The 16,127-nt window shown below is 50.7% G+C and overlaps 1 long non-coding RNA gene across 1 annotated transcript; it reads left to right on the forward strand.

Annotated features, from left to right (window-relative positions):
* The first annotated feature begins 1,754 nt into the window (after window positions 1-1,754).
* Window positions 1,755-6,061, forward strand: LOC147574063 (uncharacterized). Its single transcript, XR_015243694.1, has 2 exons — window positions 1,755-2,177; window positions 4,218-6,061. It is a non-coding gene; the product is annotated as an uncharacterized LOC147574063 (long non-coding RNA).
* Window positions 6,062-16,127: the final 10,066 nt, after the last annotated feature.

Raw genomic sequence — 16,127 nt, forward strand, 5'->3', positions numbered from 1 at the left:
TGTTCCAGTAAAAACTTTATATGCAATTTTCGAGTGTCAAGTCCTACTCCTTTTTTTTTTTTTTTTTTTTTTTACTTTTTCTATCCATTTAAAAATGTAAAACCCTTGGGGCGCCTGGGTGCTCAGTCAGTTAAGCATCCAACTTCAGCCCAGGTCATGATCTCACAGTTCAGGAGTTCGAGCCCCGCGTCGGGCTCTGTGCTGACAGCTCAGGGCCTGGAGCCTGCTTCGGATTCTGTGTCTCCCTCTCTCTCTGCTCCTCCCCTGATCACGCTGTCTCTCAAAAAATGAAACCCTACCAAAAAAAGATTAAGAAAAAGAAAACTGCTAAAACACTTTTTGTGGGGAAGGTCCCCTTTGTGCAATAGCACTTAGCGCGCATTTAATAAATGGTGGTAGTTTTGCTTTTAATACTAAAAATACGCAATGCTATGCTCTCTTGGGTGGGGCTGGAGGTCCTGTTCCTAGAAACAGCTGCCTGGAGTTGTTCTAAATGCTAAAGTTAGCATCCATTCCCGGACCCATGCCAGGGAGCCTCTCCGTGGGCCTCAGCTCTCAGCATGGAGCATGGGCACGCCGACTTCACAAAACCAAGCCCCAGTGTCTTGTTGCAGGGCTGATCCTGAAAGGTTTCAGCTCTATTTTCTTGATGTATTTAAAATGTGAAATAAATGCGTGCATGTAAATTAAAACAAATAATTCCCTATGAAATCGTGAGTCTATGGATCTCCGTGGCCCACAGGTCAGCAGGGCCACCTCAGGCCTTCTCTGGCCTTGGAGAAGGAACTTGTGACAGAGTCAGATTCCCCCTCTCCCGCTGGTCCCCCATGAGGGCTTCCATGGCTGTCTCCTTCCCTCAGCCCAGGCTGAGGTTCCCCCCACCTCCACCATGTGTCCCGACCCCAGCAGACAGAGGGTGCCCACGCACAGGAATGAGGCTTCCTGGGTGCCCACGGGGGCCCTGGGATGGGTCTGGGTTCCCCACTTCACCTAGAGAGAGAGAGAGAGAGAGGGAGAGAGACAAGGGAGTCCTGGTAGAGTGGACAGTAAGGTAACACCTTGCCAAGGGTGAGGCAGTGAGGTGAGTCCTCAGCATATTCACCCCTCCCCCCACCAGGAAACTCTTGCCCCAAAGAGTCTCTCAATCTCTTCCTGGTTCTGGCCCCAAAAGAGAGACAGAGAGTCCTGGGTTGTGGGGGTGGGGGGCTGCCCTTACTTCTCCCTCTGACTTCTTTTTTCTTTTAAAAAAAATTTTTTTTGCATGTTTATTTATTTTTGAGAGAGAGAAAAAAACAGTGAGGGAGACAGAGAATCCGAAGCAGGCTCCAGGCTCCGAGCTGTCAGCACAGAGCCCGACACGGGGCTCAAACTCACAAACCGTGAGATCCTGACCTGAGCCGAAGTCGGACGCTCAACCGACAGCCACACAGGTGCCCCTCCTCCCTCTGACTTCTGCCCCTCACCTCTATCTCAGCCAGGCAGTGGAGGCTCATGTGTGAGATCAGCCCCGGATGGGCCTTTGTAGGTACGAAAGACCAGGCCCCTAGCCAACCAGGATATAGAAGACAAAGGCCCAAATTGTTCTATCATTGGATTTAGGGGTAAAGGCCTAGAATTTAGGGAACAAGGGTCTGACGTAAGGCAGGGAGGGTCTAGGGAAGGAGTTCCCTCTGCTGTGAGATATTTCCTATGTCAGAAGCTGACAGATACATTTCAAGGAACTATTATGAGAGGGAGAGAGAGAAACCCAAGCAGATTCCATGCTGTTGGCACAGAGCCAGATATGGGGCTGGATTCCACAAGAGATCATGTCCTAAGCATAAACCAAGAGCCAGATGCTTAATCGACTGAGCCACCCAGGCACCCCTGAAATTATTGTATTTATATTCTTACTTGTTTATTCTTCTACTCACCTCTCTAAAATGTCAGCTTTCGAAAGCCAGGAATCTTCCTGTCTTGCTAATTGTGTCCCTAGGACAGTGCCTGGCCAATAGCAGACACCCAGCGAGTATTTGTGGAAAATGATAATGCTGCTGCTGGCCGATCTATATGCATTCCATGTGCCAGCCACAGTCGTAAGAATCTTACGTACACGAACTGATGTCAACCTCAGAGCCGGCACCGTGATCAAACTGCAGTACAGAGACACTACTCAACTTGCTGATTTCTCCCAGGCAGTAAGTGCCTGAGTCAGGACCTATCTCAGGCAGGCTTCCTCCCTTGCATCCCGTCCCCAAATGCAAAGAGAGCCTGATGAGTCTGCTTATGTGTGCATACTGTTTTACGCACGTCTGTGCGCATGTGAGCAAGGAGGGGACTCCATCCCATGATGGAACGTAGGCTCACAGGCACCATCACTGTGTGACCGCAGGTCAGAGCATGTGTGGAAAATGAAGGGGGGCGGTATGTTGAGGTGGGTCATCTTACAGCCTATAAAGGGTTTTAAGTAGAGGGTGTGGCTGATTAAATTGGCAGGTTGGAAAAAGATCAGAGGGGGCACCAATGGATACAGGGACACCAACTGAAACTTATTCAAATGAGAATTGAAATCAACATGATGTAGAGACGAATACGACACGTAGGCGTGTGTCAGGTAGGGTTCTCCTTCACTAGAAACAGTGTGTGCGTTAGTTTTTGCTGTGTCACAAATCACCCTAAAACTTAATGGCTTAAAACAATGAATATGTACGACTTATCAAAATTCTTCAGTCCAGTTGGGTAGGTCTTCTGATCTGGTTCAGCATGGCTGTTGCTCTGTGGTTCAGGATGGCCTCACTTGTGTTTGTAGGTTTGCTTGATCTTTAGCTGGGGTAGCAAGGATGATTTGGCCACCTGTCGGTCATCATCTGGAAGGCTAGCTCAGCCCCGTTTATGTCACAGTATCCCATGGACATGAGAGACCAAGCCACAGGGTTCTTGCACTCTTCAAGCCCCTACTGAGCCATATTTGGGTTTTTTTGTTGTTGTTGTTGTTTATTTAAAAAAAATTGTTTTACATTTATTTATTTTTGAGAGACAGAGCACAAGTGGGGAGGGACAGAGAGAGGGAGACACAGAATCCGAAGCAGGCCCCAGGCTCTGAGCTGTCAGCACAGAGCCTGATGTGGGGCTCGAACTCACAAACCGTGAGATCATGACCTGAGCCGAAGTCGGATGCTTAACTGAATGAGCCACCCAGGCGCCCCTGAACCATATTTGTTAATGTCGCATTGGTCAAGTCCAGATTCAAGGGCGGAGAAATAGACTTTGCAATGACATATTGCAAAACTGCGTGAACACAGCTATGGGAAGAATTCCTGTGGCCATTTTTGTAAGCTACCACAAGCAGAAACGACTCTGGCTGATTTAAGCAAAAAGGAATTTGGAAGAAAAAAAAAAAGTGACTGGGAAAAGAATTTGGGGAAGGCCTGCAGAACCGGGAACAAAATCAGAAATCAGGTCACGCAGAACTGGTATAGGAAGGACATCATTGCATTGCCTTAATCCTGCATCCACTGCTGCTCTGGCAGTTTGATCTTGTGACAGCCGCTGCTGGTGTCAGAGAGGAAGACCCCGGAGGCCCCCACTTTGCTCCTCCTTTAAGATCTTGTGTGGTTCTGTCGCATTGGTGGAGCTCTATCCCGTGCAAGACCCTGTTTGTGGGGTGGACAGAGCCTTAAGCAACATGCCTGGTCATCTTTGAATGGCTGGAGAAGAGGGGTCCGAGCTAAGGGTATATGTGAACACGTGGGTGGTGGTGAATGGCTTTGCTGAGTGGTCAGGGTCAAGAAGAAGCAAGATTGAGAAACTGGAGTTGAGATCTGGGGACCAGGCATGTGGATGAGTGGATGACCTGGGAAGTGGGCACACAGTGTTGTATTTCATACCAATGGCCACCAGAGGGGGCACTAGGCAAACCAGGTAGACAGGATGTCTTGTCCTGGGAAGGTCTACCAGCCTGTTCATGGCCCACAACAAGTAAGCCATGGTGACAGAGTTGGAGGCCATCCACGGGCCTCGAAGGCTATACTTGCTAATGTGCAACCTACCAGCAGCAGGGGCCAATGCCAACCTCACTATGCTACCGCTCTCTCGTGAGACCAGCCAGACTGGTCCCGATACATTCCATAAAGGCTGGTCCTCAGGTGGTCCTGCAGAAGCCAGCAGCCAGGGTCTAGGGGTCCCATACTCAGCAGCACATCCTTGCACTGACTCTCTTCCTTCCCTGTCTCACTCAGGCTCCTCTGGAACCACACACCCCAGCGAAGTGCCTGGATGCACGATGAGCCTTTATCTCCGACTCTGCTTTTTGGGATACCCAGGCCAACACTGTGCTTGGAGCGTCCCCCAAAGATAAAGGGCCAAGGGCTGCTCAGCAGTCCCTTCAGCACGACCTGTGGGAGAACTTTTATAAATACCTCCTGAAGCCGGGGGAACATTCTAGAAGGGTGTCTGATACCTGAAAAGTCACATGGCCAAGAGTTCATAACTGGCCATCAGCTGTCAAACACTTTGTAGGGCCCAAGGATGTGCGGGAGTGTCTCGAAGGAGCTGTGTCGGCCGGGGGCCTGATAGGAAGAGCTGGGGGCCTGCGTGGGTTGATGTGAAGGGGACCCTGGTGGAAAAACTGGAGGTTTTCCATCACAGGCTCAGACCAGGGGCAAGAGTACAGCTAGTCACTGGACAGATGGAGTCTCCTGTGTCGGGCGAAGCCAGGACAGCAGACCCTGGGGTAGATAGAATACAGGAAGGCTCTCCAAAATCTACCACTTGAAAGAGAAAGTTTTCGACATCTGCCACAGCCAGAGGAACCCTCCCTCCGACTGTGCAGACAAGAAAGCTTTCCCTGACCGCTTCCCCATCTTCACTCCTCAACCCTGGTGAGGCCGGAGGTCACCAAGACATGGAGGAGAAAGGGGACGAGCGAGGTGGGACAGCTGAGAAGTGACCCGTTTCCGCCCAGGGCATCTGTAGTTGAGGGGCAGTGGGGGTGCCCAGCTCAGAATGACCATCGACCACAAACAACAAAGAGGACGTGAGGATCGCTCCGGCCTGACATTTTCCTGACCGGCTGGACTTGGATAGTTAGGCAAGATCAGAGGGCACGGGAATGTGGTGGAACTCGCCCTGGAAAGAACTAGCCCCACAGATCGGTGGGGAAAGAGGAAGAGTGGGTTTTCAGCAGCACAGCATGAGACTGCCCACCCCCCCGCCCCGCCCCGGTCCACTGTGTGGACCACCTGCTGGGTGGTCTCCCATCTGCTGGAAGAAACGTGGTGGGAATGTGGGATCCCGGACCACTCGCGCCCTGCCAGTGGCAACGTGCGCTGGTACAGCCACTGTGAAAAACAATATGGCAGCTGCTCAAAAAAATGAAACATAGACTCGCTGGATGGTCCAGGAATTCCACTTCTGGGTATGCACCCCAACGAATTAAAAGCAGAGACACGAGAAGATGATTTCTATGCCGGTGTTCGCGGCAGCATTAATCACAGTGGCTAAAGCATAGAAATGCCCCACGCGTCCAGCGATGGATGAATGGATACAGTGGGACATTGGAGTGTGTTCAATCTTAAAGGGGAAGGAAACTGACACCTGCTAAGACATGGATAAACCTTGAGCACAACATGCTGGCTGGAATCACCCAATCACGAAGGGACAGATACTCCATCATTCCACTTACACGAGGCACCTGGAGTTGTCCAATTCACAGAAACAGAAGGTAGGATGGCAGTTGCCAGGGGCTGGCAGGGGGGTAGGGAGTTAGTGCTGAACGGGGACGGAGTGTCAGATCTGCGGGACGAAGAGTTCTGGAGATGGAGGGAGGTGACAGTAGCACAAGAGAGCCACAGAATGTACCCTTGAAATGGTTAAGATGGTAAATTTTACGTCCGGCGTATTTACCGGTTGCAACCACCCCCCCCCCCCCCCACCGCCCCGCCGGGGGTGCGTGTACCTGGAGAACTAGGGTGTTTGTTTGCCTGAGCTGGTCCCAGACAGGCACCGTCAGTTGTGAGAACAAAACCTACCTTTTCCTATTGTCCTAGTTTTCACAGTAAAAGTAAATAAGTAAAAGTCTGAAGGAGGCACGTGATAGTGGGAGGCAAAATTGGAGCGGAAGGGAGGCCAGTGCAGTGAGATCCAAGAACAGAGAGGCCCTGGGGCTGAGCGGTAAGTGACCACAGTGAGGGGGACGGAGCCAGATCCCCATGCAGCGGCCCAGGGTTTTGGAAATGGGACTGCACAGGAGCAGGGGAGTGGATTTGTGAGGGAGAGAAGACTGATGTGGTCTGGAACCCCCCATGAGGGGTCCAGAGGAGCCCTGCCCACTCCTGGAGCCTGAGGTCAGGGACTCAGGAGGAAAAACTGCCCCCGGGGAGGGCCCCAGAGGCCACATTCCTTGTCCTTAGGGGCAAACCGGATTTCCAGTTCAGCCAGGGAGGAGCGGAGCTGTGCCTTCCAGAAGGTCCCGGGGAGGGGTCTTGGCAGATGGGGGGCAGGGGGCTGGGCAGGTGTGGCACAGGTGCAAGGTGGTAGAGGGGCCAGGCCAGGGGCGTGGATACTGGCCGTGATGGAGACTGGTGGGTATTTTCTCTCTTCCTTCCCTCCTCTTCCTCCTCCTCCGGTTTTCAGGAGGAGAGAACGAGGGGAGTGTGTAGACAAGCAGAACAGAGAGAGGTAGGTGGAGAGGGAGGAGCGGGGTCCCTGATGCAGGCCTGAAGCTGGTCCCTGTGTCTCCCCCCACCCCCACTGCCTGGATGAGGGTGGTTTGCCTTGGGTTGTACTCTGCAGCACAGCCTGGTCAACACGTGTCCTTCTAAACATTCTATGGCTCCCTATTGCTCCCGGCCCTGCAGAGCTCACCAAACCGCTCTGGGCTCCCTGAAAAGATGTGGCCTGTAGTGCCCTGCCCCCAGCTTTGTCCCTTGAGATGCCCTCACTGTCCGGAGCCCCTTCCCTGACACCCCACTCCACACCGAGGCTAGGCTTCTCACCTCCTGCCCGACAGAGTCCCTCCTGCCATCCCCAGCGCTGCCCCGGGCCCCTCACCTTGCCCTCCCCCAGTGACTCCTCTCCAGATTGCCTCGGATTCTTGACTGGGGCCCCCAGTTCCTGCCTCTACTGTGGGAGCTTGTTGAGAACCGGGTTTATCCCCAAGGTCCTGGCCCACGGTGGGAGGCTAGGAAGTGCTTGCTACCTTGATGGACGTGCACAGCCCCCTTCTGCTCTTGGCCACTTCTCTCTCTCAACGTCCTAGGAACGGACAGAGGGAACCCAGGGAACAGGGGAAGACCCCCCTCCCCCTTTTTATTTTAGAAGTACTTTGTGTTCATTGCAAAAACCTCTTAAAATACAAATAAGCAGAAGAGAGAACAAACCTCCCATAAACCCAGAGATTACGTTAACATCTCAGTTTGTCCTGCCCAGATTATTTTTCCTGCCTGTACCCAAAATCTTTAACAAAAATGGGATGACAGAAAATGTACAATTTTAAGATTTGCTTCTCTTCTATATAAATACATGATGAACATCTACCCTCTAAAAATTTTTTTTTAATTTTTTTTTTGGAGAGAGAGAGACACCAAGTATGAGTGGGGAAGGGGCAGAGAAAGGGGGAGACACAGAATCCGAAGCAGGCTCCAGGCTCTGAGTTGTCAGCACAGAGCCTGACGTGGGGCTCTAACTCACGAACCGTGGGATCATGACCTGAACTGAAGTCAGATGCTCAACCGACTGAGCCACCCAAGTGCCCCTGAACATCTACCCTTTTTAAAAAAAATATTTTTTAATGTTTATTTATTTTTGAGAAAGAGAGGGAGAGGGGGCGGAGGGAGAGAGAGAGGGAGGGAGAGAACGAGTGGGGGAGGGGCAGACAGAGAGGGAGACAGAGAGTCCAAAGTAGGCTCCAGGCTCCAAGCTGTCAGCACAGAGCCCAACGCGGGGCTTGAACCCACGGACTGTGAGATCATGACCTAAGCTGAAGTCACATGCTTAACCAAGTCACCCAGGCTCCCCTACGTTTGTCCTCTTTTCGGCAGTGAAAATACTCTGTATGATACGACAGTAGTGAATCCCTGTCGTAATTTGTCCAAACTCATAGAATATATAACACCAAGAGTGAGCCGTAATATAAACTATGGGCCTTGGGTGATGGTGATGTGCCCATGTAGGCTCATCAGTTGTAGCAAATGTCCCACGCTGCTGGGGGACACTGAGTTGGGTAGCCTCACCCAGTTGGGGAGGCTATGCGTGGGTGGGGGTTGGGAGTAAATGGGAAACTTCTGTACCTTCCCTTCAATTTTGCTGTGTCTAAAATGGCTCTAAAAACCGGTCTTAATTTTGCAAATGAAACGTAAGCCACCTGTGTGGCTCAGTCAGTTGAATGTCCAACTCTTGATTCTGGCTCGGGTGGTGATCTCGCGGTCTTGAGATCGAGCCCTGGGCTGGGCTCTGCCCTGGGTGGGGAGCCTGCTTAAGATTCTCTCTCTCCCTCTCCCTCTCTCTCTCTTTGCCCCTCCCCTGATCGTGCTCTGTCTCTCTGTCTCTGTCTCTGTCTCTGTCTCTCTCCAAAATGAATAAACGTTAAAAAAAATGTAGGAAAAGAAAAAATTTTAAAGAAGTTAAATACATTGAAAGCCAGCTGTGCCCTTTATCTATGCTTCTCCCCCTCCCACTCCCCCCCCCCCCCCCCAGATGTCTTCACTGTCCTGATTTGGCTTTATCATCCTCCACACACGCCTTTGGGCAAGTGCACCGTTAGCCACGCAAGGCTGGGGCTGGTTTGCACCGGATGTGTGCTGGGACCACTTCATCTGACCTTGGCACATCTCTCCGTCTTGGGTTTTCTGTGATTGGGCTCACTGGCCATGTGGCTCTGGTTGTCCATTCAGCCCCCGGAGCCTCCACCCTTGTCACCCCAGCCACTTCTGTCTGCCTTCCCTGCTGGGTGGGAGCTCTGTGACAGCAAGGGCCCTCTCTGCCTCTTATTATTTATTTTTTACCACTATGGCTCCTGCACCTGGAACCCAGGGGGAGCTCACTAAATGGTGTGGGTGGTTTGTTGCATGACTGGGTCCATATGAATGGGTTTAAAAACATTTTGTTTTATTGCGGTTAAATATACATGACACAAATGTTGCCATCTTCACCGTTAAAAAACATTTTATTTTATTTTATTTTATTTTTGGAGAGAAAGAGAGAGCAGCGGAGGGGCAGAGAGAGAGAGGGAGAACGAGAATCCCAGGCAGGTTCCACACCACCAACGTGAACCCCGATGTGGGGCTCGAACTCACGAACCATGAGATCATGACCTGAGCTGAAATCAAGAGTTGGATGCTTAACCGACTGAGCCACCCAGGGGCCCTCACCCTCACCATTTTTAAGCATACACTTCAGCAGTATTAAGTGCATTCACATTGTTATGTTGCCAACCCAGCATCTACCCACAACACCCCTTCTATCTTCCCAAATGGAAACTGTCCCCATTGAACACTCTCCCCCTTCCACCCCTGCCCCCGGCAACACCATGCTACCTCTTGTCTCCGTGAATCTGACCACTGTAGGTCCCTCATGGAAGCGGAATCATAGTATGTATCCCGCAGCTGGCTGATCTCACCCAGCATAATGTGCTCAAGGTTCATCCGCGTTGTCCGTGCATATCCACGCGTGTGTCAGATTTCCTTCCTTTTTAAGGCTTGAGAACACTCCATTGTTTGTGCATCGTGCAGATGGTTTGACGAGGACCGCGCGCTGGGTAGGTGTCTCGTGGTCCTGAGAGCAGCTGCCTGTCCTCCCCGGTACAGGTGGAAATGGTGTGAGCTCCAGTGTGGGAGTCATCTGTGGGACTCACCAGCCCTCCAAGCCCCACCAAAGACCCCAGGGCTGCAGTGTCCCATTCCCGTGGGTTCTGACCCTGTGTCCCCACGGAGACCTCACGGCCGGGGTGAGGGGGCAGAACTGGCTCCAATGTCTCCTCCAGCATCTCTCTGCCACGTAATACAGAAAACTGGAAATTGGAGCATCTGTAAGAGTCGGGGAGTCGTGAGCCTAAAGGGAAGGGACTGTGGCCTTTTTCCTTCCTCCCCACCATCCCCGCGTCCCCAGGCCAACCAAGCGGGGCTTCAAGAGAGTCACTGATAGAGACCGGGGTGCCTGGAAAGAAGGGGGCCGGCAAATCCTCGCCCCTTGGGACATATCCTCATGCAGGAGACTTGCTGAGCTCCCCTCTGTGTCATCCGAGCTGGCTGAGCGAGAAAAAAAGGACCAGAGCGAAGTCAGGGCAAAGGTGGGGTGGCGGCACGGTGAACACGTGTGTGTTTCCTCTGAGCTAACTGCTTGCCGCGTTAACCATCTTGCGGGTGCCAGGGGAGCTGCTAGCTGGGTGAGGGGACCCCTGTGGGAAGCGATGTGGAGGGTGGGGAGGGGCAGGAGCTATGAGGCGGCAGGAAAAATCTCTCCCTTTCCTGGGAACGATGCAGTGGGCAAGTGCTGCAGGGGCTCTCGCGAGTCAGTGCGGATTATCTGCCCACGGAGGGAGGGCGTCAGGAACACCAGCTGAGTAGAAAGACTTCGCTCCGAGTCCATTTTTCCCTGGCCAGCCCCAGCTCCCAGGGGCAAAGGGACTCAGGAGACATGGGTTGGGAGGGAGAGCGAGACCCCCACTCCTTCCTCGGGGCCAGACCTGAGCCAGGAGGGAGAGTATTCACGGGGATCAAAGTGTTAAATTGGTCTGGACTGAGCTTCTGCTACCGGAAATTAACCAGGAAGCGAAGGGAGCTGCTTGGAATGTTTGAAGGGATGTATAATAAAGATCTGACAGAGCACAGTCGGAGGCACTGATTGAAAACAAATTCAAAAAACCATTTTGTATTCCTGTCTCACTTGGTCCAAACACTAGTCTAAAATTAAAAGTACAAAACTCTCCAAAGGGTACAGATGTTGGGGAGGCAGAAAGTAAGATCAACCTAAATGTCACAACCAAGGCCTGGGGGTCCAGGGAGAGGGGGTAGGAAGGGAAAGGATCTAGAGATTCTGTCTTGGGACAGGAGAGGGACAGAGCGGCTTAGAGGGGAGAACAGTTGGAATTTTGCTTTCAAATAATTGTAGAAAAATATGCATCTGTTAGGAGAGCAGGGAAGAAGGAACGGGACCGTCGGTGCTGTGGGAAGCTTATAAGTTAACAAGGAGAAAGGGAAAGAATAGTAACCATTTGAGAGGAGAGAACAATGTAAATAGTAAACGTAAAGGAAGTGGAAAGAATAATATCAAGGATTTTAGTCATTACACTACGTCAGAATGGTACCTAAAACAAACCCTAGCTAGACGTTATTTACAAGAAATGCACGCAAAACAGCAGGATAAAGAAAGGCTGGAAATAATGAGGTGCAGAGAGGCACAAATAAAAGTAAGCCCGGACCAGTAATATTAACATCAGATAAGGTGGACATTAAGGTGAAGACCTATGAAGATGAAAAGCAAAAGTTATAAAGACCAAAGTGTCACAAACCCATAGGAACTAAGCAACATGTGTTTAAACACACAAAGCAAAAGTACCAGAATAAGTACCAGTCCTTGAACAGCAGTGCGTTTACAGTGAGAGATTTCAATACACATCTCTCAGAATTAGGCTCAGTAAATAAAAAAGGAATCATATGCAGGAGTGGTCAATAAATCTGATTTAATAGGTGAGGATTCTTACCTCTATGAAGAGAAAACATACTTCCTATTCGTGTGTCCCTGTAACTGCTGCAGAAATGATCTATTTGACCACAAAGAAAACCTGAACCAGTGCAGAAAAGCCAAGAAAAAGGCCACATTTTTATCCTAATCTGGTGAAATCAGATCAGTAAATAATAAAGAGATGATGACTACACTATTAACTACTTTGATATGAGGAAACACACTTCTAGATAATACTTAAAGAGGACATCAGGAAGGAAATTGAATTAAAAACTACTGGAAAGCGTTGGAAATAAGGATGCTTCATTCCCAAACCTCTGGGACACAGCAAAACCACATTCAGTGGAAAATCAAACTTAAATGTCTTTAGTCTTAAAACAGGAAGACAAAAATAAGGACCTACTTGCTCAGTCTAAGTACCAAAAGAAATCAGGAAGTTGGAATTGGTAAAGACACAAAGACAAATTAATGAATTAGAACAGCAGATCTGTACTGACATTCATATTTCTATTAGGGAGAATAAGCGTGTGTTAATTGGTTTTTGCAAGCCCCAATGCACAGAAAAAGCCAAGCTCACCATGACTTGCACTTTCCTTAGTGAAGGAAAAATGAAATAGAAATGTACAAGGTTAAGCATGAGAAAAGAGACATAAGCACAGATTCAGGAGAGAGTAAAAGAATTTTAAGGAAACATATTCAACACGATGGCAACAGGTTTGAAAACCTGGAGGAAGTGGATGGTGCAGAAAGGTATGAACCCCTTGGGGTGCCTGGGTGGCTCAGTCAGTTGAGCGGTTGAGCGTCAGACTTCAGCTCGGGTCATGATCTCACAGTTTGTGAGTTCGATGCCCGCCCTCTCGAACACTCTGTCCCCTCCCTCTCTGCAGCTTCCCCTCTTGCTCTCTCTCAAAAATAAATAAAACATTAAAAAAAAAAAAAAAAAAGAAGGGTATGAACCTTGGTGGGGGCGGGGCACTGAAGTCAGATGCCCTGGGTGACACCTAGATCTGTCACTTACTAGCTGTGGGACCTTATAATAGTTCCTACTTCTTAGGTGGCTAGGAGGATTAATGGGCTAATACATGGAAAGGGCATCTGCTAAGGACTCCGTAAGTGCTGTTGTTACCACTGGTGGTGTTTTTGTTAAATGGTGACGGCACACAAGGCTCTCCAGCTGAAAGAAAATAAACGTGGGTTTCCATCTTCAAATGTAGAATAAATCCTTGATGGGCTCGGAGGAGATAATAAGATAATCAAACTCTTACAAGAACATCTAGGGAGTTAGATGAACAACCTAGGATTGGAGAGGAGCCTCCTCACCCAGGCTAACACGGAAATGTTCTAGTTGGCCATATAAAAACTTTTGGATAGCAAAAGGTACCCTGACTACAGTCCACAGACAAATGACAGATTGAGGGAAATACTGGTAACTCAGATGGCTATGATACACAGAGCGCTTAAACCCTGACAGGGAAAACACAAAACAGGGCAGAAGAAATGGGCCAAGGGAGGGCAGGACCTAGGGCGTGAGCACGGATTGCCAGTGCATGTGTGGGAACCGCCCCAGCTCACCTACAGGCAGGAAACACGGACCCGGGGAGCACAGAGAAAGCACTTTGCACCCATCAGGCTGACCCGCTCTGACAGCTTTGCTGGCCCGGAACGGGGCTGCCTTTGTGAGAGGCCATCTGGCAACACCTATGGACTTGAAAAATGCAAATATTCCTGGGCATCTATTACAAAGAAACGAAAACACCAGTGCCCACAACCTGGAAGCAAAGTGGTTTCCCATCCACAGGGAACATTGTGGCCACATGCATATTAAGTAAGCATTATGAAAATGACTATCAACCAGCCACAGGAATGGACAGAATGGGGTCCCGAGGTCCCAGCTGCCATGGAGGGATGTGTCCACAAACCACTGAGTGGCAACGGAAGATGCGGAAATGTGTGTTTGATCAGAACCCCCCCCCTTTTTTTTTTGAAGCAATAGCGACTCCCCGTGAGTCATGCCTATTTACATGGACATCCTGTGTTACATAAGCGTTGAGAAAAGCACAGGGCTGGTCACGGGGTGCTGATATCGAGGGGGACGCAAGCCCAGGAGGTGTGAAAGAAAAAGACTACCCTAAAAAATATAGTCTCATCTCCTTTATGCGTGTTTGTGGAATTACCATGTGCGATTCCTGGGCAGAAATAAAAGGGAAAGTTTCTTGACAGTTTTCCAGGGAACATTGCACTTCGTGTGTGATGGGGATGCACTGGGTCTGTTTGCTAATTACGGGGTGTGGCTCCCCAGCCCGGAGGGGCAGGAGCTCTGAGGCCCCAGCGTCCTGGAGAGCCCCCCACCCCCACCCCACGTGTGCAGGTGTCTCCCTTCCAGGAGGAGGGCGGTGGCTCCGAGGCGGGCTGTGCACAGGTCTCCATGACTTGGCACTTTTGCACTTGGGGGTCCCGTGGGAGCCGCCCCCTCCAGCAGCGCGCCCCCTGCCTGCTGCGCCACCCGGGCTGCTCCGCGGCCCTGGCTCGGCCAGGCTTCCTGGGTGCTCCCTGGGTGCTCCCTGAGAGCCCTCACAGCCGGAAGGTGAGGATCAGGGTGACAGGAGGGGGGCCCTATGGCGCCCTCGTGGGTTCCTTCTTGCTCCCACTGACTCCCTGCAAACCGGCAGCTTCTCCCACCCAAGGCACCGCGATGAGCGGCAGATAGAGACATGAAGAGGGACCCGGAGACCTTCCCTACATATTCCCAGGAGGTGCACCTGCAGCTGCGGGGAGCGCCGGGCTGGGCACTTCTCTCATTCCCCCCAAAGGGGAGACTCTGTAAACAGTAGCTGCCTGAGAAAAACCAGTGTCTTCTTGTGGCTCACCATCGGGCATTTAAGACTGGTTGGCCAGAAACGGGGGGCCTGGCGAGTGCAGGGATTGGAGGGGAGCCAGGAAAGGGGACCCCTAGGTCAGAAATGATGTGCAGCTGGGGGGAAGCCTGGCCCACCCCACCCCTCATCATCCTGGCTCCAGCCAAGCCCCGGCAGTCAGCCCTCTAGGTCAGCAAGTGTCGCTCTTGATGCCTCATCCTCAAGTTTACCCTCCTGCTCTGCCAGCTGGAGGAGTTCTACAGCTGGATCTCAGTGCGGGGGGGTGGGGGGGTGACCTTCATGGACGCCAGGAGGGTATCCACAGGGCAGTGGGGAGAGCTCACTGCAGGAATTGAGAGGGAAGGCTTGTGTATGGGTGGCAAGGCAGAGGAACGGAGCCCGCCCTGAGGCTGAAGGGTCTATGCTAAGGTGCCCAGAGGCAAAGACCTAGTGATATACAGTTGATCCTTGGACATCGGCGGTGGAAGGTGTGGGTGGTTGGTGGTTTGGGGCACCATCCACCCCCAACCCCTGCAGTGGAAAATCCCTGTATAACTTATGACTCCACAAATACCTAACTAACAGCCTGCTGTTGCCCGGAAGCCTTACCGATAACCTAAACGGTCAGTTAATACATATATTGTATGTTATATATAGTACATATTGTATTCTTATGATAAAGCAAGCCAGAGAAAAGAAAATGTATTCAGAAAATCATAAGGAAGAAAAAAATCATTCACAGTACTGTAATTTTTTTAATGTTTATTTATTTATTTTTGAGAGGTTATGCGAGCAGGGAAGGGGCAGAGAGAGAGAGGGAGACAGAGAATCCCAAGCAGGCTCTGCACTTCAGCACAGAGCCCGATGTGGGGCTTGACCTGTGGGGCTTGACCTCAGGAACTGTGAGATCATGACCTGAGCTGAAATTAAGAGACGCTTAACCGACGGAGCCACACAGGTGCCCCGAGAGTTTTCAATTTACAGAAGATAGTTCTAGAGAGTTCCCGTATAGTCTGCATTAGGACCCCCTGTTGTTTTTTTTGTTTTTTTTTTTTAATTTTTTTTTCAACGTTTTTATTTATTTTTGGGACAGAGAGAGACAGAGCATGAACGGGGGAGGGGCAGAGAGAGAGGGAGACACAGAATCGGAAACAGGCTCCAGGCTCTGAGCCATCAGCCCAGAGCCTGACGCGGGGCTCGAACTCACGGACCGCGAGATCGTGACCTGGCTGAAGTCGGACGCTTAACCGACTGCGCCACCCAGGCGCCCCATCGGACCCCCTGTTGTTAATGTTTCACTAGTGGATTCTTTTGTCACAAGTAATGAACCAATGTTGGTGCATTCCTATTAACTGAACTCCATGCTTGATTTGGATTTCTTTGGGGAAGACCACAGAGGTGAAGGGGCCATTTTCTTTCTTTCTTTCTCTTTCTTTCTCTTTCTTTCTTTCTTTCTTTCTTTCTTTCTTTCTTCCTCCTTCCTTCCTTCCTTCCTTCCTCCTTCCTTCTTTCTTTCTTCTTTCTTTCTTTCTTTCTTTCTTTCTTTCTTTCTTTCTTTCTTTCTTCCTCCTTCCTTTCTTCCTTCCTCCTTCTTCCTTCCTTCCTTCCTTCTTT

The sequence above is a fragment of the Puma concolor genome, chromosome E1 (genome assembly GCF_028749965.1).
Source record: "Puma concolor isolate L17-30 chromosome E1, mPumCon1.1.hap2, whole genome shotgun sequence".
Taxonomy (NCBI): domain Eukaryota; kingdom Metazoa; phylum Chordata; class Mammalia; order Carnivora; family Felidae; genus Puma; species Puma concolor.